Below are 25097 nucleotides of genomic sequence, written 5' to 3' on the forward strand. Positions count from 1 at the left end.
GCGCTCGTACGCATACATTTCCATCGTTGCTGAAACTGTGGGCAAAAATAACACTATGTGTGTGTGCATCTCTGTTTGCCCGCATTATCTCCATCTGTGAGACTCAAAACTGCATATGAGCTCAGTCTTTAGAAAATAATTGGTATGTTTCTGTTTTTGCGTTTGGTGTTCCATGTTCTTAAATGCTGTCAGCAGCCAGCCCGGGAGAATCACATGATAACTGTAAAACTGCAGCCTAAAAGGGTAAATACATAAAAACTGCATTTACATTTATAAATGTGTGACTTCACCAATTAAGGGGAGAAGAGGGAGAGGAGGGGAGAGGAGAGGAGAGGAGAGGAGAGGAGAGGAGAGGAGAGGAGAGGAGAGGAGATTTATTGGATCTCAGGCTGTGTCTGAGCTCCATCAGGTGAAGTGGCATCTTCACAGCAATACCACAGAAATGTGTTGGCAGATGGATAAAATGTGTCTCTGCATCCTAAACCGGATGATGTTTTTTCCTACTCTGTGTCTCACGAATATATTTAGTCTGGCTGTCAGAAATATTACACAAAACTTCAGACAAGACACAAACAACCAGTCAGGTTCAAAGATCAACTGCTACAAATTGCCCTGTTTCAGACCAAGTATTTTGATGCTGCAAAGCTAATTTCAGGGACAACAGCATTAGGCAAAGCTATTATGGATATGTCAGGAGCCATTTTGCTTTGGCATAGATTGTGTAATGGAGAACCGAGGCCAGACATGACAATTGGCGGAGACGCAACAAAAAGCAAACCTCGACAAAATAATCTCCCGCTATTTATACTCTGACAGAGGGGAGGCATTAAAGTTGAAGAAATGACATAAAAATGAGGAAACTGTCAAAGTCTTTGGTAAACAGCTTAACTTCTCACAGTGTGAAAACATTCAAAAATAACCATCACATTCATAAAAACACTATGAGTCAAATGGGATTAGGAGATTATGAGCGAGTAAGAAGTAGGATAATTACACATAATCCTTTATATTCATAAAGAAAAAACAGATTTCTGCACACATATCTAAGGTAATCTGTCACAGGGTGAAAGGAGGTGAATGAATGACAGTTGCTAGAACACACAGACAACAATTAAGACTGTATAAGAACTAGACAGACTTGAATGCAGAAGGACAGAATATGGAGAAAAGTTTAATAGAACTGAGCCATGCAGAGTGAAACGGAAGAGAGGTCAGTGAGGTTTCAGGGAAGTAATGGAGATGTTAAGTGCATGTCTTGCTCCAGCCAAAAGAAGGTCACTCACTACTGTGTCCATTTGAGGGAAGATAGAGGGAAAGATGGCTGGATGTACAAAAGGATTTAAGATAGTCGCAGTCAGACTCCTCTCACACTTGTACAGAATGTTACAGTTGGCATTCAAAAATGAAGCAGATCACACCTTTCCCATCATAAAGTCTTACTCACATCCTGTAATATTGACAGTTTATTTCAAGGTTTTGATGACTGCGGGAATAATTCCACTGCCTCATCCCTGCAGTACTTAAATGGTAGTAGTTAAGTTATAGATACAGAAGCTTCCTTTTTCTCGTCTTCTACTGTCTGGTTTTATTGGTTTAGTCACTACATTGTTTATGGAGAAATTAGAGCAGCTACCTGTACTACAGTCGACAGAAATGTTGTGTTTTTTTTCTGTATGCCTGCAATGGGGGCAGCAACAAATTTGTATTCACAATGTCAATCATTTCTTGTTCAAACAATTAGTTGTTTGGTCTAAAAAATTTTAGAAAATGGCAAAAAGAAAAGTTGATCAGTGTCCTCGAATGTCTATCATATGTCAATATGTGCCGATTAGTTTAATAGTGGACAGCTAATCAATCAATTGTTCCAGCGCTAATTGACTGTGCCTTTTATTGCATGTTTTCATGAGACCAAAGACTTTTTTCTAGTTTTTCGCATCAAAAGAAATGTACAATGCTGTTGTCAGCCACTGCTGTTCATTACAGGCATGTGCCTCTCTGGTTGACATGATATCAGCTGGCTTGGGTCAGGGTGGTAGATTGCTGTTGTGGTACTTTTAAGGTCTCATGAACACTGCTTCAGGCTATGCACCTGCTGTTATGACACTGCTTAACTGCTGCTACAAGCAGTAACACGCCTGTCCCTGCTTTGGATGGAGGGATCTGGTTTGTGAGAAGGCTTGGTAGTAGTAGTCGTACTACTAGTAGTAGTGGTAGATCAGTATTGTATGAGACGCAGCGCGAGACTGGGAGTTCGAAAAGGGAGCAAACACAGGCAAGCAAGGGAGTCAGAGAAAGACAGAAAAGACGGAGAGAAAAACTGTGACACAGAGACAGACGAAGAAAAAGAAAACAAGCTGACAGAGACGTGTGTCCCAAATCAGTGGATGTACTGACTGGAGTGGAAGTCCCCCCCCCTTCCTTCCCATCCCAAACCTCCATCCGCCCCCCTCCCCTGCTGAGCTCTGGCACTGATCAGAGGAATAAGCGTCACTCTGCATCGCCGCCACACACTGGGACTGGAGGAAAACACAGCCTCCCTGCACTTACCCAGCATAATCACAATCACAAATGCACAAACTCACACATACAGGCCCGCCTACCCACACACAAACACAACACAGCAAGACACACACTCCAACTTGACACTTCGGCATAGAATACACACAAACACAGCGAGCATACAGAGCAGGAATGCCCTCTCGACACACACACACAAACTGGCATTGTACCTTGGCAACAACAACAGTACATTATGGCCCCCCCACAACAACAACACTGGCAAAAATGAAATTACCAGAGCAAAGTAAACTGAGGCTTTTTCAGCCTGCTAGTGGCTGGGGAGAAAAAAAGGACAGGCCTCTGCTATCGAGGCATGCCGCTCAGGAGAAGCTGTAGCTGAGAGGAAACCCAAACAACAACACATACAGTAAAGTTTGCCTGCCTGCCTGCAGAAAGGAGAGAATTAGCTAGGGACAGAGCACAGGAGGATTCTCCACTCATTGTTACCATCACGTCAACTGAAACATACACACTTTTCTCCCTCGCGCAAATCCAGTTATTTATTACTTGGTAGTACAGAAAAGAATGTATGCACGAATTAGCATAAGTCCCCATATCAATGCAGACACATAAAAACACTCATTATGTGCTCTCACAGAACTTAGGCTAAGCTAAAACACAAACACCCTGAAAAAGCATTCAACAAACCTGCATGTACATCAAGTATGACCATGTATACGTTTAATAAGTCAGCACTCTCAATCTTGCAATTATGATTATTAAGTTAGATTATTTCTGCTTCACATGCATTTCCACTTTTTTGTGTAGGAAGTGTAAAACTGCCAGCCGCCAACAGCACAATAATTAAAACCATTACTTTTGGGTGCAGCTACAACCCATTTCAAGGGAATGACAAACATTAACAAACAAATCAATGTGGCTGAGTGCCATTTTTATTAAGCACAGCAAGAGAAGTGTGATGTAAAAGAATAATTGTACAGCCCTATCCTTCACACATGCAGACCTGTTAAAAGACAGACAAAAACTTAAATAATGATGGAGTGATTAGGTCCAACATGCCTATCAGGCTAAGCTAACCCTGCTGATACCCAAAACAGATGGCACACTCATCTCTCTCAGGAAGGCAGCGGCAGAACAGAAAAAAGAAGGACAGAGAGGATAGAGAGAGAAGGAGGGGTGTCCTTGGTTACATCAAGACGTGGATTAGCAGCATGGATTACTGTCACCAGATACCCTGTCTAGATCGGGGTTAGGAGGTCTAATCCACCACAGAGCTGTTGATATTATAAAGAAAGCCTTAGGATTGTACTGTCAACTGGGTACATATGATATGAATGACAGAAAACTGACTGAGCGACTCTGATATTATGTACTACAAATGTAGCAATCAACCCAGTGTTTACAAGCATCAACACACTGCAAATAATACATTACGTTTAATTATTAATGCAGGTATTGAGTGTTAAAACCTGTACCTACAATTTTCAAGGGAATCTCCCACTGTTTAGTTTGTTAAAGGAAAACTGCTCATGCCAAACAGATTATGCAGTTCATGGGTGCTGCAGAACCATTGTAGTAAACAGATCAAGCTGAGGATCTTCAACGGTTGACTTCAGTCTAACCAGGGCTTAATTCATAGATTTGCACTACTGAATTTCATGCAAACAAAAGGCTTTCAAAATTAAGCATTGTATTTGATGAAATGGACAAAGCCCAAAAGTACTTTAAATCAATGCATTTTTATTTTTCCTACAACAGCCTGGCATTAGAGAAGAGCAATGTCTTTGTTGCATATTTTTGTTAGCTAGCCAGGTGCCATGTCAAACACAACTGGCAAAGCCCTTGTTTGTGCGAAGGCAGTGAGGGACCAGTGTCTGTGTTGCTCCACTAGCAAGGACCTGTGCTTGTTTTTTAAATTTTTTACTTGTGCTCTTGATATCATTGAAAATGAGGGCCTGCCCTCAGTGATTTTAAATGATCTAAATAAGGTTGAATGAATGAATGAATGAATAAATGAAGGAAAAATGGTCAGAGCTCAAACTAAGTGTGATCTGGGTGGGATAGCATGAGAGTTCGCCAAGGACACATCCTCCAGTTAACCAACTCTCTTAAATTGATTCATGCTTCCTTTTGTCCTCTCTCCTCCAGTGACCTGGAAATCATTCCCATCCCCTTTAACGCATGTTGAGGCAACTAGAGAGGAGCTAGGACCCCTCTGACGCCCTGGACCTCAGGGCGAGGAACCACAGGGGTCTCCAGGCTTCCCTCACTTGTGACTCTCATGAATAGCTTCGACACCAGGTGAAACACTACCGTAATGAAAAGCACTCCCTGTGTATTTGAAAAAAGTTGGTTGTCACCAAACTCCAGTGAAAACAGTGTGAGGTAGCAGCGAAAAAAGGGGGCAAAAAGGCATAAAAAACGTGCCCTGAAAAGATACAGTATGAAAGAAGCATAGCCAAGCACAGTGAATCACTGATCCAGTATAAGTGTGTCAAGTATAAACACAATTTCTGTGTCACACATATTTTCTTGCTGTCTGTCTGTCTCTCCTATTCGCTCTTCAAGAGTGAGTCAGAGCGTTTCAAAGAAGGGGTCTAGGCAAAGATCCAACTGGACAACCCCACTGGATTTTAGAGAAATAGCTGACATCTGCCCATCCCATTTTCCTCGCTCAATTTCTTTCATTTTTTGCCACTCCTTCTCTTTCACCCCTTCACATCTGAGACTTACTAATCCTCCATAGTGATACCAGGTTCAAACACTCATTTTTCTAAAACACACACTCAAAGTCAGGCCCCTTCCGACTGTTTTCTGGACAGAAATAATAATCTCTGCAATGCGTCTTTGGTAACAGAATCACTGGTGGCGTTGCTACAAAGCAAAGCGAGTGGGGAATGATGGAGTCCTTGAGGTAGTACAGCACTCAAACAGTCCTTGGTTGCAAAGTAAGGTCACACACACACACACACACACACTCTCTCTCTCTCTTGGCTCAAGCTGGGCCTTTGTGCAGCGGGTGCTGATGCAGGCTGAGATTGGTGGAGTGTGTTATCATCAGTGCAGATCAAGAGGCTCTAATGTCATTAGGAGGACTGTTGAAGAGCCCACTGGCCTGCCATCAGCGCCTCGCTCTGATTGGGTTAGACTGCTGCTGACTTCCTGAAAAGGAGGGGCCTCTGCATTTGACACAGACCACACAACGGTGACCGGAGAGGGCCATTTACAGGGTGAACTTAATGAAGCTCTGGATTCAATTAGGCTGACTGAGTCACGACCAACAGACACAAGCAACTCATCAGTGAGCATTAGGGACTGTAATCACACAAATGATGTTAAGAAAGTTATGATTGAAAGAGCATCATCTGCAATTATTAAGTTGCTTCATAACAACAAGTATATAGTTCAAAACAAAAGAAAGTATTAGGCTGATGATCACTGTTGCACACTTAATTTGGCACTTAATTTGGCACCGTTTTGACAGGCTTGTTACAAACAATCTCTTTCTAAGATGGAGTGTGTTCAAAAAGCTTAAAAATTCAAATGTGAGGCTGAGAAGAGTGGAGCAGAGCTTTAATATTTCCCTTTAATCTATATTTAACAAGGAGCACACATGACATATTTTGTGCTAACAAAGAAGATATCCTCTCGATCATCCCTCTCAACTGCCCCCAAGTTATAGCCATGTTGTACCACAGAAGCTCGTTCAAAATCAAAAGGCGGAGATATTTTGCTGTAATTACTATAAATGCAGCCAAGAATCCCTCTTAAATGGTGTTGCTAGGCACTGTCTGACAGCTGCTTTCATAGAACAAATTCAAAGCCTCTAGCTCTCTCGCTCCTTTTACATGTCTCTCTCTGTCTCTCTACCAACTCCCTTATTCCCCACGCTAACGGGCAGACAGGAATGCAGGGCCGTGTAGACAAATCAGCTCTCGCTTCCATCGGCTGCCGACTGGCACCATCTTAAAGTCCCAACACGTCCTTCCTCTCTTTACTCCATCCATCCATTCTTACTTCCCCATACCTCGTTTCCTTCCAGCTACAGTCTCTGTTACTTCATGAGTGTAAAATTTCGCCCCCCTCCACCTATTCTCCTCCCTTGCCTTTTCTTTCTGTCTCATCTTTGGTTTCCAATATCCCTTTTTCCTCTCGACAAAGTAATTAATTATGAGTCATAATTTGCTTGAAGCTGGAATGACTCTGGATGTTTTGCTGCAGTGAGAGAAACACTGAAGCAAGACGCATCAGGGCGGTGTGCTCTGTGTGTCTGTGTTTTGGTCAAAGAGACAAAAATGGCTTTGCTGTCTCTTACCTTCAAGGCAGGATTGTGCCGTGCTTCTGCTCAACAATCACTATGGGAATGCTTGTGTCTATTTGAAGTACAGCCTGACTTCTACATGCACATATTGGCCAATATTACCAGCCAAGTTTAGCGATATTAAATACATCAATTTCAGCATATATGTGGGCTGATAAGGACCACAAATAAATTAATTCAACTCTTAAATTGTCCTGCCAAGAATGTTTCTTGGTCAGAACTCTTAGCAAAACTTGAGGGACCTCTATCAAGTATCCATTGGTCTCAATAAACACACCACTGGTCAAAAACTGTCCACACAGACACACGGAACTGCAAATATAATCAACAAACTCTTCTTAACAGGCATCTACACACTAACACCAGCATGGCGTGACCTCTGAGGTTATAATCTTCATGCAGTAAGCCTTGGTGAGTTGTGGTTAAGACTTGATTTCCAGCAAAGGTGACATCCTTCAAGCTCTTCTTTCACATTAGCTCTTCACTCTTCGTCCCTCATCCCAATCCCCCTCCCCGTATTCCCTGCCTCTCTCACTCAGCAATATCCAAGCATATCAGTGCCACTGAAGCAGGTAATAAATCAGGAATTATAACACTTCATTTTGCACACAGCACACTGTAGACCTCCAATCATAACAGTGGAGGTTATGGGAAAGGGGGGAGTAAGCTAGGGGAGCCTCCTGACCAAAGCAGAAGAGTAAAAACGGAGAGTAAAAAGGAGGTTGTATGTTCAATGTAGAAACTAAAACACTGTCATACTCATAGAAACAATAATTACATGATTCCAGTAAGCCATGTCAGTCAGACAGGTCCATACAACCTGAACTCATAAATGCAATTCAGCCATTATTAATCTGATTAATTACACTTGTGCTTCTTCTGTTACAACATGCCAAAATGTCTCGGCTGACATGAAACCTTCCCCCACAAACACACGCACACACAAATGCTCACAGCCTAAGGGCAGGGTGCAGAGGAGTTGGAGAGTCCTGGTCCAGGTTGAGACAAGCCTGGAGACTACTGTTGCCTTGTGAAAAACACACGTAAATTGTCCCCATAACATTTGAACACCCTCAAATCTAAACCACGAGCTTCAAACAAATGTGCTGGGTTTTTATTTAAATGTGGCCACACGAGAGAACAAAGGAGCCCACATAACCGTCAAATGACCCCACAGATACCTCAGTGTCACAGTCTTAGCACAACAAGCATATCTATTGTTTAACTTCAACTTATTTCCACAATGTTTGAGGACAGCCGTACAAGTAAACCTTTTAAAGACTCGATGTAACAGTTTCTACTCTTTGCCATATGAGAATTGATTATACTATTAATCACACTCTAAATAACACTAACATCATTCCCTAAACTCTCAGACATCCAGTCATTGATAACACTGTCTGAATGGTGTTTATTTCCAACTGGTTACAGCTTGTGTGGCGCCAGCGAAAAAAAAGAAAAGAACATTACATCCACATGCCAAAATCACTGCTTCTGAACTCCATTGGCTAAATCAGCTTTTCTGGCTGAATAGCTGTAAACGGGATCAGGCCTGCCCCAGTTCAGATGTTTCGTCATGACAAATGAAGCTGTTGATCACTGACTATTGACCACACAGGCAGATTCACGGTATTCAATCTGTATAATCCATGCAAATTTGTCTGTTTTTCCCTCTAAATCCCGTTTAAAGTGACCTGCCTACATCTAGAGCTTTCCCCATCTCCCTCTCTTACTGTTGCTGCACGGAGCTAAAGCAGACTTGACCTCTAAGATTAAGTTCTAAGACATGAAAGCTCGATAATTTGGAAGGCTTTGTGGTGATTACAATAAAACTGCTGCTTTAATTTTTCTCTGATCCCTCACTTGATTTCCTTTCCTTCTTCTCCTTCCTCTTCTTTTTCTTTTGAATGTGGCTTTCAGGTATGCTGTTCTGGGAAGATGTGTGGTGTATGTGAGGTGTGTAAGTGTTTAATCAAATATGTGTGTATGGTAATGTGTGTGCATGTGTGCTTTGCAGAGCTCAGTACAAAGGACAAAGAACAAACAACTGGACAGAAACAGTCCTATTAATCCATCCTATTTTATCCCATTCCATCACACACACACACGCGCGCGCGCGCGCACACACACACACACACACACACACACACACACACACACACACACACACACACCAGAGAGAGAGAAGCCCCATGCACATCTGTGAGCCTCATCAGTGCAGCAGTTGATTTGGTTTGCTCGAAGCGCATGGATTACAGCTTTCCTTTATAATCCACAGTGGTGATGAGGAAGAGTCTTAAAGATCTCAGCTCCTGGTTTTACAGCGCACAGCTGGAATGAGGTCAGTTGACTGACCTGTGGTGCCCTTTTAAATTGTTATTTCCTTTGTTTCTGTAATTTACAATAAACTGCCTGCTAAATTTTGCAAACTCTCTACTAATCCACTAAACCAAGACAAAATCACTACTATTGCTAATACAAAAGTGGGTTTTATTCAGGGAGAAACTCGTCATCATGGCATGAAAAGTCATTCTGAGCTAACCAATGGTGCAAGTCTTTTAATTTACACTTGGTGGTCCTCATGAAAAGTGAAAGGAAATTCTCTCAGTGCAGTGGTGGAAGAAGTACTCCTAAAAATGTTTTTTTATTCCTACAGTAGCGATGCTGCTGGAGGTCATTTTAACTTTAATAAAATCATATGTTTTTAAAAATGTAATCATGTTTTGTTCGTAAATCTGTACAGTGACTTAAAGCTTTTTACATCTGAAATGTAGTGGAGGACAAAAAAGAAAAAAGAAAAGACTCATGTATCTCAAACATGTACTTAAGTACAATAGTTGAGTAAAAGTAGTCAGTTACATTTCACCACTGTCTGAATATCACTGAAAACAACAACACACAACTACAGCCTCACAAATCCTAATGAGCTGAATCAACACGTAATTTGACACCGTGCCAATGGAAAACATGAACACTGCAATGGATTTTATTGGTGTCCATAGCACTAGGGTTCTTGTTTTTTTTTTGACACACAGTAGATGCATCTCCTAATGGCTCAGTCACAGATTTTGAGTCTGCACTGTCATATAACCTGTCTGTCTTGTTCTTAACTTTGCAGCTGCCTCAATTCAAAAGGAAAACACGACCTTACTTCTGACTCTCCTGCCTATCTCTGTCATACTTTGTCATTCTGTTCACATGCCCATCCAGAGTAAATTACCTAAGTATAGACTCTGTGGAATAGATGGAGAACGTGGGACATGCTAGTGAAGACAGAATGTCTACACCTGCAGAGACTTGCAGCCCTGCGGTAACGATCTCAGAAAACTGAGAAATGAGCAGTTTGACAGGATGTGTCAAAAGTCCCCTTCCAGCTGCTGAGAAACACCATTTTTAAACATATTCAGCAAATGGTGCTGTATTATAACTACTGCCAAAGAAAGAGCAGAGATGGAGAGAAAGAAGAAGAAACAGCTGGCACAATAAATGAGCAGAAGTGGAGCAGTGGAAGTGTCATTTCTATAAAAAGTTAAATTAAAAAAAAGTAGAGGGAAGTGAAGGGTTAATGAATTCAACATAGTGCTGAGACAGTAGAAGAGCGCTAGTCTCCTTAATGAAAGACACAACGGTGATCAACTAATGTGATAGCTTGGCTTCTACTTAAAATAAACATCTTCTCACATCCCACACATTCCAATTATCTCTAAACACGTAGCTCATGTGCACATATGTTCAGAAAAAACTTCTCCCATTTTATGTCGTTTTTCTACTGTATGATGAGTAAAGCATGTTTCTATCCAAGCTACATAAATAATGCTAGCATGATGCCTGTTATTGGCTATAACTGTCAATTATTACAGTGAAGAATCGCCTCTGCGCTTATTATGAACATTTTGGCAATGTAAATATTGAATTGATGAGCTGAATGATGCAACGGTGTATTATTCACACAGCAGATGCACAGCCAACTCATGTCCATTAAGGTGAATTTCATCTCAATAGGGTAACGCACTCATACAGTTGCTGCAGCCTACACATTGGAGATGATGGTGGTGTTGCTGAGGCTACACACAGCCTTTACCTACATATTTCTCTAGCAACCCTTGCTTAGCTTGACTGCAAAGGTAAGGATCAGAGCTCAATTGCCAGTAAATAAATAAATAAACTGGCAGGTGAATGAAGATGATCCCCTTGAACTGATGAAAGCATCTAAGCCGTATATACAGAGGCACAATCTGAAAAACATATTCATAAAGAATTATTGCATGTTTCTCAAAACCATCTGTTGAAAATGATCCAGATAATTGATTAGTTAGAGACTTTAAGTAAGTTTAAGATGAAGTCTTTAAAGTATGTCTTGTATGATGTATATCCCTGTTATAATACATTTTGTCTCATATATTTGACACAAATATATTGTGATGAGGAAGGTGTTTCTGTGTACTTAACACAAAACAAACAATCAAAAGGTGCTGTTGGAGTCAATTATATTTTTTCTTGTTTGTTTTGTTAAACTAATTATATTAAATGGGTACGTATGTGTGTGTGTGTGTAGGAGAATGTCTATTCAGCCATAAATCTACATCACAATGTCAGCGTCATACTTGGTCTGTGATATCCTGGGGCACAAAGAGGCATCTGAGAGGAGGAGGGAAGAGAGGTCTAGTGGGACGAGGGCCGTGATTAAATGATTCACAGACTCATAAATCCACTCTGTCATCATTGTGGAAGAGGCTACACACTGATTCACACTTTCTAGCAATTACACACATGCACGTTAAGATTAAAAACCACATCATCACAGTTACAAAACCCATACTGCGACAATAACATCACACTGCCTATGACAGAAGCATGGCAGAACTTGTTTCCAACTTGTTTGCTGCAACATACGCAAATGTACAGACTTCACATTAGAAACTTGAGAAGTGTTGCAAAACAGGTTTGTTTTAAGACTGTGACATTGGCTGTTGGATATGGTGGGTGGGCTAACCCAGGCAACTGTTTTATAAAGCACAAAAACATGATTCTCCTGTTAACAACCTACAACTGTTCATGTCATCAGTACGGTTGTATTAACTGTAAAAACAGTGAGCACTCTATAAAACACCACTTCCATTAAATTTCGGTTTAAGTATATTGACCGGAAGACTTCGGCTCATTAGAGGCACCCATATAAAGAGGCACTAGAGTATTACTTAGGCCGTGTTGGACATATTGGAGCTTTCAGAGATATCTGAATTTCCCAGCTGCAATCGTAACCTTTATGTTGACGCAAATGCTATTTACAAGACGGAAACTCATTGTGACCGAGCCTGAACTGTTCTGCAGACGTATGTGTTCACATGTATCGAACAGCCGATGTAAAATTGGTTATGTAGACACAAGTTCTGCTGGGTTCCACACCATTAAAATAAAGGGACAAAACACTGGGTTTCCAGCAAGGAAAACTGTAGCACAGAGAAATGACTTCAATCTGTAAAGTCTGAGACACTTAAAAGGTGCGCATATGTACTAGGTGGGTCTAGTAGTAATAGCGGTGAATTTGTAGAAGACGAATATTCAGTGTCAATTAAAGAGCATAAAAAAGACATTTAATTGCCTAAAAAAAAATTATTCCACTGACAGTTTGACATCAACACTATGAATGTAAACCCTTAATTCACAAGAAAAACATCCTTGAGCACCAGCTAGAAGTATTTGTTTGAGTTTGGGAAAACTGAGTTCAGGCAGATTTATGCTCCATTACATGCATTTCTAAAGCCCCTCCTTCCCTCCCCACTGTTTGTCTCCCCTCAAACTTTCCCTCTCCCTTTAACTGCGTCCCTCACAGCCTATGGCATAAACACATCAGACAAGCTTTCTAGCCAGCCATCGTTCACAGTGGCGAGTGAGAGGATGCAAATTGTTATCCAGCGTCTTACCCCTCCTCTCGCTCTCTCTCTCTGTTCCTCCTTCTCCTCCTCCCTTGCTTTCGTCTCTCCACAGTTGGTCATGGCTGTTTTTATACTTTGATTTTCTGCGAGCTTTACCTCAACGCATTGCTTTTCCCAGAGACATGGAGAAAAACCTCTTACACACAGACTTACACGTGGACAAACACACACACACACACCCCACATAACTATCTGGTTGCCAGATTTGCCGGCGGGCCCAGAACAACCCAATCAAAGCTCAGCTGGAAGGACTGCCATGACAATGCAGAACGGATGGACAGAAAGAGAGGGGAGGGTGGAGGGAGGCATGAAAACCTCTGTCAGAACTTGTGCCGTCTCCACTGTTATGTTTGCAGACTCAGAGAGGGAGAGAGGATGGTCTTTTTGTGAGCCAACAGAGGAAAAAATAAAAGTCAGGGGGAGGATGCTTGATGCAATACAACAAAGTGGCTCACCTTTCCTCTTCTAGTCTGTCAGCTGGGGATTGGAGTAGTGCTGATGTCTACAGCAACTCCCAGTGCTGTGTGTAGGAGGTGGCAGAAGGAGATGTGTACTTAGTACAGAAAGGCTTAGTTACATCAGTCAGCAACTTTGTCCATATAGAAACTACTGGACATCTTACAAAGTTTTATATTTATTTCTTCATTTTTTTTAATGAAATCTCCACTTTGATAAATGTGCCCAGTATGTGGTGCTGAAATGTTTAGTTGACCAGCACAAAATTATTCAGCAACTATTTTGATGATTATAATAGTCCTTGGGACCCCTGTCCTGCTTTTGGACAGATATTTTCCTCTATTTATGAACCCTAATTTAAGTCCAAACCATTTCCCTCCAAAGAGTTTCCAAGCAGTATTACCAACAGATCACTTTCCATTTTCCTCAGAGTAGCAACTGCATACAACGCAACGACCAAACATGGGCTTATTCATTCATTTAGTCTATAATGGAGACTTGAAGCAGACAGAAATAGTGCCAGGCTGCCAGCCTGTCTGGATCACCAGTATGCTTTCTTTGTCCTGGTATGGTTTCGAGCCCGATGGCAGATAAAAAGTGGAAGCGAAGTTTATCGGGAACCAATCCAAAAGACGATGATGTCATTATTCTATAGCCATTTAAACTGCAATCAACATTTACTTCATAATTATAGGTTAAGACAAAGAAATAGGGAAATTGCCAGTTAAACTAAATAATTAATCAGAAAAATAACTGCTTGTTCCAGTCCTCTGGTGCATCTGCCCAAAGATCTGAGACAAAAAGAGGATAAAAACTGTCGCACAGGGTAGTAAAAGGACCAAATGAACATCAAATTTCAAAACACATCAGTCAATGTTTTCAAATTAAGACGACCTGCCATGTGGTGGAGCACCTGACGTTTCAGACAGTCTAACAGTCATGGTAATCAGTGTTGAGAATGTCAACAAGTATTGGTGCTTTTCTCTCACTGTAGATAAAAAATGTTAATAGTGAATCTTCTGAGTCCAGTTGCTGTCATATGAAAGGTCACAAGTCCATCACAGTATCAACTCATCCCGTCTCTTTAGTGCCTCCTGCTATTTCTCAAGGCGAGCCCAGCAGTGAGGACAGCTTCTGTGGAGGGGTTCTCAGTTGACAAATCATGTTGCCATAGGAACACTGTCAGTTGCGTGGGTGGCAGGTAAGGATGGTGTGTGTCACTATAGTGGGAAGATTTAATAGGTCCTCCCTACATTGAGCAGGAATACAAGCTTGTGGTGGCAAAAAGCTTTCAGTTTACGATTCTTGGTGCCAAGAACCTTTACAACAGAGGAGGGAGTGAGACAGGACGACACAAATCAAACATATGTGTGATGATCTCATGTGAGTACCAACTTCATCCAGGGTCACCAGTTTGGGGAGAGACTGAGAGGTTTTGTGAGGTACATGGCAAAACTTTCACGTCCCAGTGCAGTCACCCTTTTCCATCCAAGTTTAATCACAGCAATCAAAAATCAATACCCGTAAGTGATGAAAGTCCGAGGCGTCAACAGAATAACAAATGAAACGCGTTTTCATTCCAGGAGAGCAACAAATTTCTCCCCAGCACTTGGCGAGAGTTAGGCCCCTGGCTAAGAGTCAATCACTGCATTCGCACAGACACAAACCATTCCAAATCCCATCAACAGAAGAAAAAAAATGCTCAAAAAAAGGCAAAATCCCAAACTCAAAAGGGAGTAGCACACAGAGAGAAGAATAACACGAAAACCCAGTGTAAGCCTTGTTAAATCTCTCTCTGTAACATCCCCAACATTATGCTGCTAGACTATGATATATCCTGAGGGGTGGGGGGAGAAAAAAGAAGGTGGGGTGATGCAGGGAGGGTATTACAGTAAAGCAGATCCTACCCCAATTCCACTTCCTTCTGGCTATAGCGCAGTAGGGGTCCTCCATGAGCCCGCTGTTTCACAATTACTGTGGTAACACTGCATACTGATGCCCCCTGACACCGCTGACACTCAGGGCCAGACAGGAAGTGAGAGAGAGAGAGAGTGAGGGTGTGTGGGGGTGCCACAAGAGTAGTGAGACATATCATTAACTTTAAATCCTCTGGTCATCCAAACAGAGGCTCCCTCCTGCTAGGAAACAATCTTACACCGAAAAACATAGTAATCAAACATAGTAATGACATCTGCAGTATATTTCACAGTCAATACTACTCAACAGGGTCCTTCCTACCAGGGTCTTGTCAATCATAGCTGCATTTAACTTCAGTCAGGAGAAACAATTTTCAATAACATCAACAATACAGTCATTTTGCATGGCAATTTGACTGTATTTTTGTTCTCACTGCAGCTACTAAAACATTTTAAAGTATGCTGGTGTCCTTTTCTTATCATTTCTAAGTGGTTGTGCTTTGAGTGCTCACAAAAGTCAGTGACCTCTTCTAGCACCAAGCAGTAATCCTTCATTCGAGTCGAAACAAGTAAAACTTTTCTGTAACATGGTACTCATCAATGTCTAGACAGGTCTTCTAAAACCAACATGGTTAAATCCGGGCTGGGACCAGGGTGGGATGTCAAGAGCACACATACTACTGTCAACAAACTGACGTTAACCCTCCAATACAATTACATATTGATGGCACTGCAGGGCCCACATGCTTCAGCTGTGGACTGAGTCGTATCAATATTCTAGTAAAACACAAGAGTAGCAGAATTGCATGCTTGAAAAACACACTTTAAAAAACATGGTTTGTTCTACAGTCTCACTTAAAGTCAACCCTGCTATTGAAAGAACAGGGTGATGAAAAAAATGCTCAAATGTTGCAGGAAGTGCCTATCTGGGGAATAAAATAGCACGGCATTATAAAAAAAAAAGAAACAGTTTGTCACATGTTTGTCGAAGGTTGCATGATAAATACTGAAATGCCCTGAAGTATTGTCTGATATGGATTATTAAAACGTGTGTGCATGCATGCATGCTTACTTAAGCATGCGTGCCCATGCTTCTTTGCGACAGACAGGATGAAAACAGAATTAGGGGCCTAATCCTTGCGTGGACTTAAGGTGTCGGCGCGGGAGCAAAAGAGAGAGAACGAGTGGGGGAAAAAATGCCCTAAGACTGTCTGCAATTTTCTCATCATTTCATGCATCTGAAACAAAACTAATTTACTGGTTGTCATGCTCGGCTTGGCACACGCGCAAAATGTAAGCGCCAATATGCGCAGCGTGTCACCTGCCGCTGCATCAAAGAGAGCTGTTTATATATCAGACTCACGGCTCCAATATGAATCATAGAGACCTAGGAGAAACGCCTAATATGGCCTTATCAAAAGGAGCAGTCTGGCAGACCCACTGGCACGTTGGTGCCTTTCCGTTCCTCTCCGATTCCCATCTAAAACAGCGACATCCCAATGTCCCCTTCTCACTTTTTATCCTGCCTCATAGGTCATCCCAATGTCACAGCGTATCGCGACACACAAACACACACAGATAAAGTTATGTGCTTGGCAGCTTAGAGTGAGGCAGAAAGATATGGGATGAGAGAGCTGGAGGCAGAAACAGTCAGAGAAGGAGAGAGAGAGAGAAGGATTGAGAAAAAAGATGAAAGAAAGCATGAGAGAAGGCTGGAGGGGGAAAATAAAAATTGTGCGACTGTGACATAGCAGCATGTACATGTATTGGGATGCATTATAAAGGCACGTGACAGCTTAATAGGACTCCGGCTGCCACAAAGAAAAAAGAAGTTCTGAACAGCAGGGTATGTGCGCACATACACATACATACATACATATATCTTCTCTGGAGGCGTCGCACATATGCTGAGTAAACTATTCTAAGGAGAACAAAGGTGCTCATTAAAGTGAATGCTGTGACGTGTATTGATTTCTCCCCATAGAATTTCACAACGCCTATTGTTTGGAGATCCTCACTTCAGATCTTGCCGTCATTGCCGTGGCAAACATCAATATGCAGCTCTGTGGCGCATTACCAAAGGGTTAATTACATACTTGTAAGCAATTACTCTCTTAATGTAGCATAGAATCCTCCCCCTAAATTGGAATTTAGATCAAAACCATCAAGCCGTCAGTCAGTGATATAATCTTTTTAATGCAGTGTCAAATGAAATGTAATAGACTTTGAATCTTGCATGTATATCACGTATTGGGTTTGAAGCCTACTTTAAGGTCAAGTCCATGCAGACAAGATAACAAAGACAGAGGTTTATTATGGCAAGAAAGAGTCTAAGACAGCTTGAATTAATTATTAATTCAAAATGTATCGCCAATTTTGCTTCAGCTCTCATCCTAAACAAAACATTTTTATGGCTTTCCAAACAAATTAAGTCACTCTAAATGTATCTGTGGAGCTGCAGCCATTGTTAAAGAATCATGTGTCCAACTGTCCAAAAATATGGGAGACAGATTATGGTGGGAAGAACAGTTGGTGACACAGAAATACAATTTGCAATCTTCTTTGTAGTGTTTGGTGGCATGGGAGAGGAATTGGACACTGGCCTGCGTCTGGTAGTCCTGTCACAGCCCAGAGGGATTTAAGTGTGTGTGTGTGTGTGTGTGTGTGTGTGTGTGTGTGTGTGTGTGTGTGTGTGTGTGTGTGTGTGTGTGTGTGTGTGAGTGAGAGAGAGGGAAAGAGAGAGAGACATCAAGCAAGAAAGAGAGCAACAGAAAGGGAATGAGAACAAACAGAGAGCTCCATTCAGGTCCAATCCACAGACACATCATTCAGTCTGACATGAGGATACATCTCTCTGACCAGAGGATTCGTATAGGGCCTCAGCAGGCCAGTCACAGATGCATCATTCACACCCACATGCAGACACACAAGCACACTTCTTGCTGAGTCTTTCCTACACTGCTACCAGCCATTTATATCACAATGGAGAATCTTTCCAAGATTCCCCATTCATACTCATTCATGGTATCCCCCTTGACATGAACACATTGCAAGGATTTTCTATGGAGCTTATTCATGAAGTGCACTGCCCCCAAAATTTAATGAATGTCTTTAATGCCAAGGTTGGAGTGAGAGTTTATCCATTAGTGAGCCATAATATTGACAGGGCCGTGCTCTGCGGGTCCAAACTACAGCCTTGTAGCCGTAACATTGGCCGACAGACAAGGGGTAGTATGTCAATGTGAGGTGCTTACAGGCCGATAAAGGCTGCTGTTCCAATTCCTATAGGCAGGCTTTGATGGACAGCATGCAGGGAGAGAGGCAGAGAGGCAGGGAGAATCGTGAGAGAGGGAGAGTGAGTAGTGCCAAGTGCTCGCACAGCCTTTAAGAGTTCAGAACTGAGCTGGAATCTGGTGAAAGGACAACCAGGCAAGACACAGATGAGATTAGATTATCAAACTGCGCAGGGACTAAAGGTTTCTCCCTTTAGACCTTGGCAGCAGCAGAACACGCACACAAAAACAAAAAAGTAAACACGTCCTCCAAGAGGACAAACTGGAACATTCAGGATTGACCTGAGATAAACATTAACACTGAAAAACAGATGCAAATACACCGTCTAGCTAGGTCGTCAGGCAACGTCACACTGTCACAGACAAGCAGAAGACAAGCTTCCTTGACCTCAAACAATTAAACCATCCATAAGCAGTATCTGACATGTGTAGCCATCAGAGTGAATTGGGTACCAATGCAGATTCTCTCAACAAAAGAAAAGTATGACATTGAATAAAATTAAAATGGGTTCCACCACCTCCCCCAAAAAATATAAACATGTCTAAATGCTTTAAAATCTTATATGGAGAGATGCTTTTATAATTTCCGATGTAAAATCTGTATACATGTTTATAATGATATGGATCATCTGATTAATAATCCAGTAAGCACAGCATGCATAATGTTACTGTGCTGTTGAAACGAAAATTATAATTGATGTCAACACAACCCTTGTATATGGGATCAATATATCCACTGCACCAGCCTGTGAAGCCACACTGCCCCTCATGGTTTCTCTAGGACACAGCCTCGTCCCTTCAGCCACGCTCTGTTGAGTTGAGTGTTCACTAATCACAAGCATGTAAGCCTTCTGTTGATACTATTAGATAGAAATAAACCCACATGACTCAAAATGTATCATCACACTGCTTGGAAGATATCTGCACAAAACCCACAACACAATGGCGTACATTAAGTAGCTTTTGGGGGGGCGACACTGAATTGATGCATTGAGTGTGGAGTGCAGGTGGAGAGAGGGAGGGAGAAAGCAGCAGAGGGGCTCAGTGTACTCAGTGTGACTGCTGTACTGGGGATCTGCATTTTGCATATAGGCTGGAGCAGCTGCTTTCTGTGCATGAGGTGCAAGACAGGGTGGGAGGAAGGGGGGGCTGAGGAAGGAGGGAGCACGAGAGAGAGAGGGGGAGAGTGAACTCACATTTTGGAAGCAGGGATGTACATCACATTACATGGTTGAGACCACAGCGCGTGCTGAGGAGCCTGCACTGTCACTTCCCTTTACTTAAATGCCTAGAAATCAGCTCTGACTTCAACAAACAGTCCCATTCAAGTATAGATGACACCGACGCCAGGAAATGACACACAGATACGCCGTGCCAAAGGAGATGATTAACCCCCACTAGGCAAAAACCAATGTGTTGCTAACAAAGTAAGATACTGTATATGGAACAAAAGCATCCTTTAAAGACGCATGGGTGTTACCTGTAATGTTATCTTAAACATTAAGCATTGAGCACAAATTACTCATCATTGCTCATCGTCTCGCGGCATACACCATGTGGCATGACTCCAACTCAGTGAAAAGTGCACCGATCAAGAGGATGGTCTATGTGAATGCTATCGATCCAAAACCCTCACAAAAATGTGTTTATCTGTAAATGTGGCAATGTTGTACATTCCACCCAATCTTGAATTATTTAAATTTGTGCTCAGTATGTCACTCAGTATTGTAAAAACAACATTACAGACCAAATAATCTACTTAATACAGGAGAACATTTATGGAAAAAGAAAAGTACACAGGCAAAAACACATAAATTGACACAGTTGGCTCTCTTGTCCTCTCTTTCATTCAGATTTTTTTGAAGCATTTGTTAAAAAAAAAAAGAACGAGTTTGATCTTAGTTAAAACATAGCATGTGACCCTAAAGGATACTTCAGAAATCTCAAGACTCAAAATAAAGTTCCACTAAACACAGCAGCCTCCTGTATATCACAGGGAGCAAATCCTTGCGGAGATATTGAGCTACAGACAGTGTTTCTGTTAACTTGAGTATCCCTAAAGTCAAGCCCTGCGGTCAAGTTCACAATATCTGAGAAGACACTGGAGAATCACGGACATCCTGGAAGCCACACGGGGAAGAACGCGTGTGTTAAGGTTCATTTTGCATCACGCAGCGCAAGACACAGTTGGCACAGCTACTCTTACAATTATAAATGGCCCTAGACTGGCTGCAACGAGATGCTAAAAAGGCAGAAATGCGTAATAATTCAGATGGATGGTGCAATTCGTTTAAAAATGTTCTCCCTTGAACAGTTTCAGGCTACACATAAAATCCAACGTGGATCCCTACAGATGCAGCATGCTGGATTTGAGAAGTTTTCAAAAAGAACCACGCTTGTGGTTTGCTTTCCCATCATCCTTTTAATTCTTTAACATGTCAAGAGATTAGAGTTACGCATCCCGACCAAACCATGTGTAGCAGAATATCTTATCAGTTTTGTCCTTTTCATAATTACCATCCATGGGTCTACACGCCGCCAAGTGCTACAGCCCTACACTGGGTTTATCCCCGAAGGCACTGCGTAAATCCGCCGCGGAATCCCCGACAAATCTTCCAGTTTTTAACCTTCAGAGTTTACCGCTGCACGAGGAACGAGCACAATTTGGGCATGCTGCAGCTCTCTGTGGTTTACAGTGGATGAAGGGCATGGCTGGTACGAAGCGCCAAACGGAGGGAATCCAGTTAATATAAAAAGGTCCCAAGTTGAGAGAAATAGCAGGTCGTTACATTTTTCTGGTTATCCGATCCAAATGTGCCGGTTCGGTATGAAACCCGCCCGATCGCGGGGCTGCGCAGAGCGGGCTTGGCGCAGCTAGAACAGGTGCAACACGCCTCCGTCACCTGGCTGGTGCAGTGACAACCTCACACCCATAAACCTGGCTATAATGGCACCAAGGCACCCTTAAAAACAAACAGTCCTGCTTGAGGAGTCTAACGCCGTGACAAGCCTCTTTCCTTACCTGTAATCTATGCAGATATCACTTCACAGCCGCATCGACACTGCGGATAAGAGGCACGTCCAGAGCAATCCCCAACTCCTTTTACTCCCCCCAAAAATTAGAAATGCTCAGAGTAATGTAAAATCCCGATCAAAACGGCGAGTCCACTTTAAATCCCCGGTGGAGGTGTAGACAGAAGGCGATTCCTGCACGGTGAAAAGAAACAGCACCGGACTTCCAGCAGCATCCCCGATCAGCAGGACTCTACTACACCGCTCTGAGCTCTCTGAGACCCGGGTGCTGCACCTCCCATCCCCCGGCGAGGACGCACTTGGTATGCCGTTGGAAAAGCCGCTGCGCCGCACGGGATACCGCAGGAGGCTGTGCTTGTGTGCGCGTGTGTGCGTGTATGTGTGTGAGTGTGTGCGTGCAGAGAGCGCGTGTCTATCGATGTGACTCAGTGCGGTGCTCCTGCTCAACTGAGGTGCTGAGGGTGCTGCAGCGGAGTGCGAAGGGAAGAGAGAGGGAGTGCGGGAGGGACGAGGGGGGAGAGCGGGAGAGAGAGAGAGAGAGAGAGAGAGAGAGAGAGAGCGGCGCGCTGCCTCGGAGTTTGCAGCTCCTCGGCGGATCTTGAAGCTCGGGAGGGACTGAGTAGATGGCGCGTCGGCCGATGCAAAAAGCGACTGTTTTCCCCCCGCTATATTCAACCAAGGCTCTCGACTCTCCCGCAGTCACATCTCGGGTCTGGCGGCGGCTACATTCTCAAGTCTCTGACATGCCTTGAGCACCGGGCCTATCCAAAACAAACCTTTTATTACCATTTATTACCACACGTTTACAGTGCCAGCTGAAGTGACACTATCCCACCATTCCCTCTCAGTGCACTTTCAAGAATGACAGTTCAGAAAGTTCATTTACCAGCTCCACACTTGAAAACAATATGACACAGAATGTGGGATTAAATAGAGTTTATGATTTGTTAAAACAGAGATTCATGCAAGGTTTATGTAATGCATCCATCCCGTTGAGAATGAGATTTGGCAAAGCCAAAGGGGAATTTACGCAAATGCGCCACAATACCGGGGTGAAATGATCAGATCATCGGATTTGAATATCTAATCGCAGGATCATTTAAAGATAGAGATTAGGCAACATAATTACGACACTCGCATAGTTGTAGGGGATTAGAATCTGCATTTTTGTTCTTTGATGATCTTTTAACATGCTCCAGGAGTCTATCCTCCCCCCCATACATTTTTAGGCAATTAATATGCAAAAAGACCTAATTATGTAATCATGTCTTTAACGAGGTAAGCAGTGTGGGGGGCAGGAATAATGTCCCTTATTCATAAAATGGGCTATTAAGCCTACCTCTTATCTACATATAAAGACAATTCAAAACAAATCCATCAATATGGACTCAATCCTGCGCACCATACGGGTCAATGTTGTTGTTTCTTGTGTTTCCATCTCATGAGACAACTTCCAGATTAAGCCCTGAAATAGTCGATAGCATGATAGGGGGGGTCTGAGGATGAAGGCTCAATGACAACAACTGGACGATAACAACAACAACAACAAAAACTTGAACAGCAAAGATGAGCAATTGCCCCCTGCCCTTTAAGTCCGTATCATATCCCTGAACCTCAGAGAGGCGCTCTGTTGGGTGGTGGTGGTGGGGTCTTCTGGGGGAGGCATCTGTGTCTGCTGCAGCATCCCTCCCCTCCTCCCCTCCTTCTCTCCCTCCTCCCCTTCTTCTCTCCTCCCTCCCCTCCTTCTCTCCCTCCCTGCTCTCGCTTCCAGAGGGTTTCCTTGCTTTGAAACACTGCATCAGAGCCCCACCTACAGGCCACAGAAACTTCACAGCCACTGACATTGACGAACACAAACCGAGGCTTTACCGGCTTTGCAGTGGCCTGTGACCATCAATTACCCACAATTCACTGTACGTTTTTCCTTTATTTTTCTTCTGCCGACAACTTTGCAAACCCTTATAAGATACAAATTATGTAGAAACATCACATAAAAAGTCCGGCCAGACATGTTTTTTCCTTGTTCTTACCATGGCCGGCTGCCTCATAGAGCAGTCATGCCAGTAATATGAAGCCTGTAAACAAGAAAATAATCACAATGGAGACTTTCTCAATGCTAAAAATGCAACACAAAAGGCTGTCGAGCAGTATTACATAAATACTGGTAGCTTATATTATGTATGGCCACTGGTCTCTTGGGTGGAGAAGGAGGACAACAACAAAAAAACAGCTCACACCGGCTCTAATCAGCCAATTAAGCTAACACACAAAATGGCGCTGGAGTCAATCAACAAAAGATGTTAGCATCTGAAAACTTTACTTACCTCCAGTATTTTATACAGCTTTCTGTCAAACAAGCGTACTTCAAACTTCTAATACATATGGACGCCTCAATTTAAAACTAAATTTAAGGTGTATAAAGTCAAAAAAGTTCAAGTTTGAGCACATTCATTTTGTAAACAGATGAAACGTCTCAACACTAATTAAGACCAGACTGGAGTCACGTGACTGCACCCAAATCCACCTGTGCACAAAATAAACTCCTACAAAATAAAATCCTACATGTTCTCATAATAGTGAGCTAGGCTGCATAACTCAAGCCTTTAGCCTATTTATTTGTGGAAGATTATTAGGTTAATACAAACAGGCCTGATACAAATACATAATGAGCCTGAGGACAAAACTTTGATAGTTTCACTTCTCTCTTGGGTGTCTTTAATTATTTAGAACACTTTATTTCACACTGTGTCACATATTCTGTATGAAAACTTTGGGACTTCTACCAGAATTTCGAATAAAGTTCTGTGAGTGTGAAATGCTTGGTCAGACCAGATAAGTTTGCAAAGATGGACCCACTGGTGGAACTGGAAGGGTGTGCTGATTCTTGACTTGACGCTGTAATGGGCTAACAAGGGTTTTTCTGAACAAATAAACACATTAAAACAAACAAAATGGCTTTAGGTCTAACAGCCCAATGTCACCTCTGAGGAAGACTGACCTCTTCAATCAATTCCCACAATAAATCAACAATAGCTGTGTTTGAGGGTGGTCGCTCTTTGACCAAATCTCTCTTTTTGACAGGCCATTGATTTCAGTCCGTCACGTCATGTGTTCATTTATTATACTTTGCTCCTCGTGGCCGACTCTGAGGGTATCTCTCTGAGTGGTTTGAAGGATGAAAATGCAAAGATATCAATGGACCAATTGGCTTCATTTAATTATTCGACACAAGCGCTGAGCTAAATCAACAGTCTGTGCGTCGTTATATCAGATAGCTTTCATAGCACAGCAAATCAATAGCGCTGCAATCTACAGTGACAATAGTCATTCCATGACGGGGTCAGGATCGCATGACCTGATGGAATTGATGTTAAGGTGACTGGTCCAGGGATAAATCAAACATGCTTGGACCAAATGATAATGGGTCTGTATAATTATGTTTTATCACCAGCATCCATCCTATCGGTGTGCTGCATGAGCATAAATTAATTTAGTCCAAGGACAAACATCTTTGTCTTGGAAGCTTAAACACACAAGATTGTTTTAACTTCATCGTTCACTTGGTTAAAAATTTATGGATCAGATAAGCAGAGCATTTGCAGGCATGTCAGGCATGGCATTG

At 42.5% G+C, this 25097-nt stretch overlaps 1 protein-coding gene across 2 annotated transcripts in view; it reads right to left on the bottom strand.

The window, feature by feature from the left end:
* plxna4 (plexin A4) overlaps window positions 1-21963 on the bottom strand; it is a 233762-nt gene extending 211799 nt beyond the window's left edge. The window contains exon 1 of one of the 2 annotated variants that reach the window (XM_030439779.1): window positions 21465-21963. The gene's annotated coding sequence lies outside the window, so the exon portion shown is untranslated. The remainder of the gene's footprint in view (window positions 1-21464) is intronic. The other variant, XM_030439780.1, reaches the window with a different exon arrangement.
* Between the last annotated feature and the right edge of the window lie 3134 nt (window positions 21964-25097).

The sequence above is a fragment of the Sparus aurata genome, chromosome 14, assembly GCF_900880675.1.
Source record: "Sparus aurata chromosome 14, fSpaAur1.1, whole genome shotgun sequence".
Classification (NCBI taxonomy): Eukaryota; Metazoa; Chordata; class Actinopteri; order Spariformes; family Sparidae; genus Sparus; species Sparus aurata.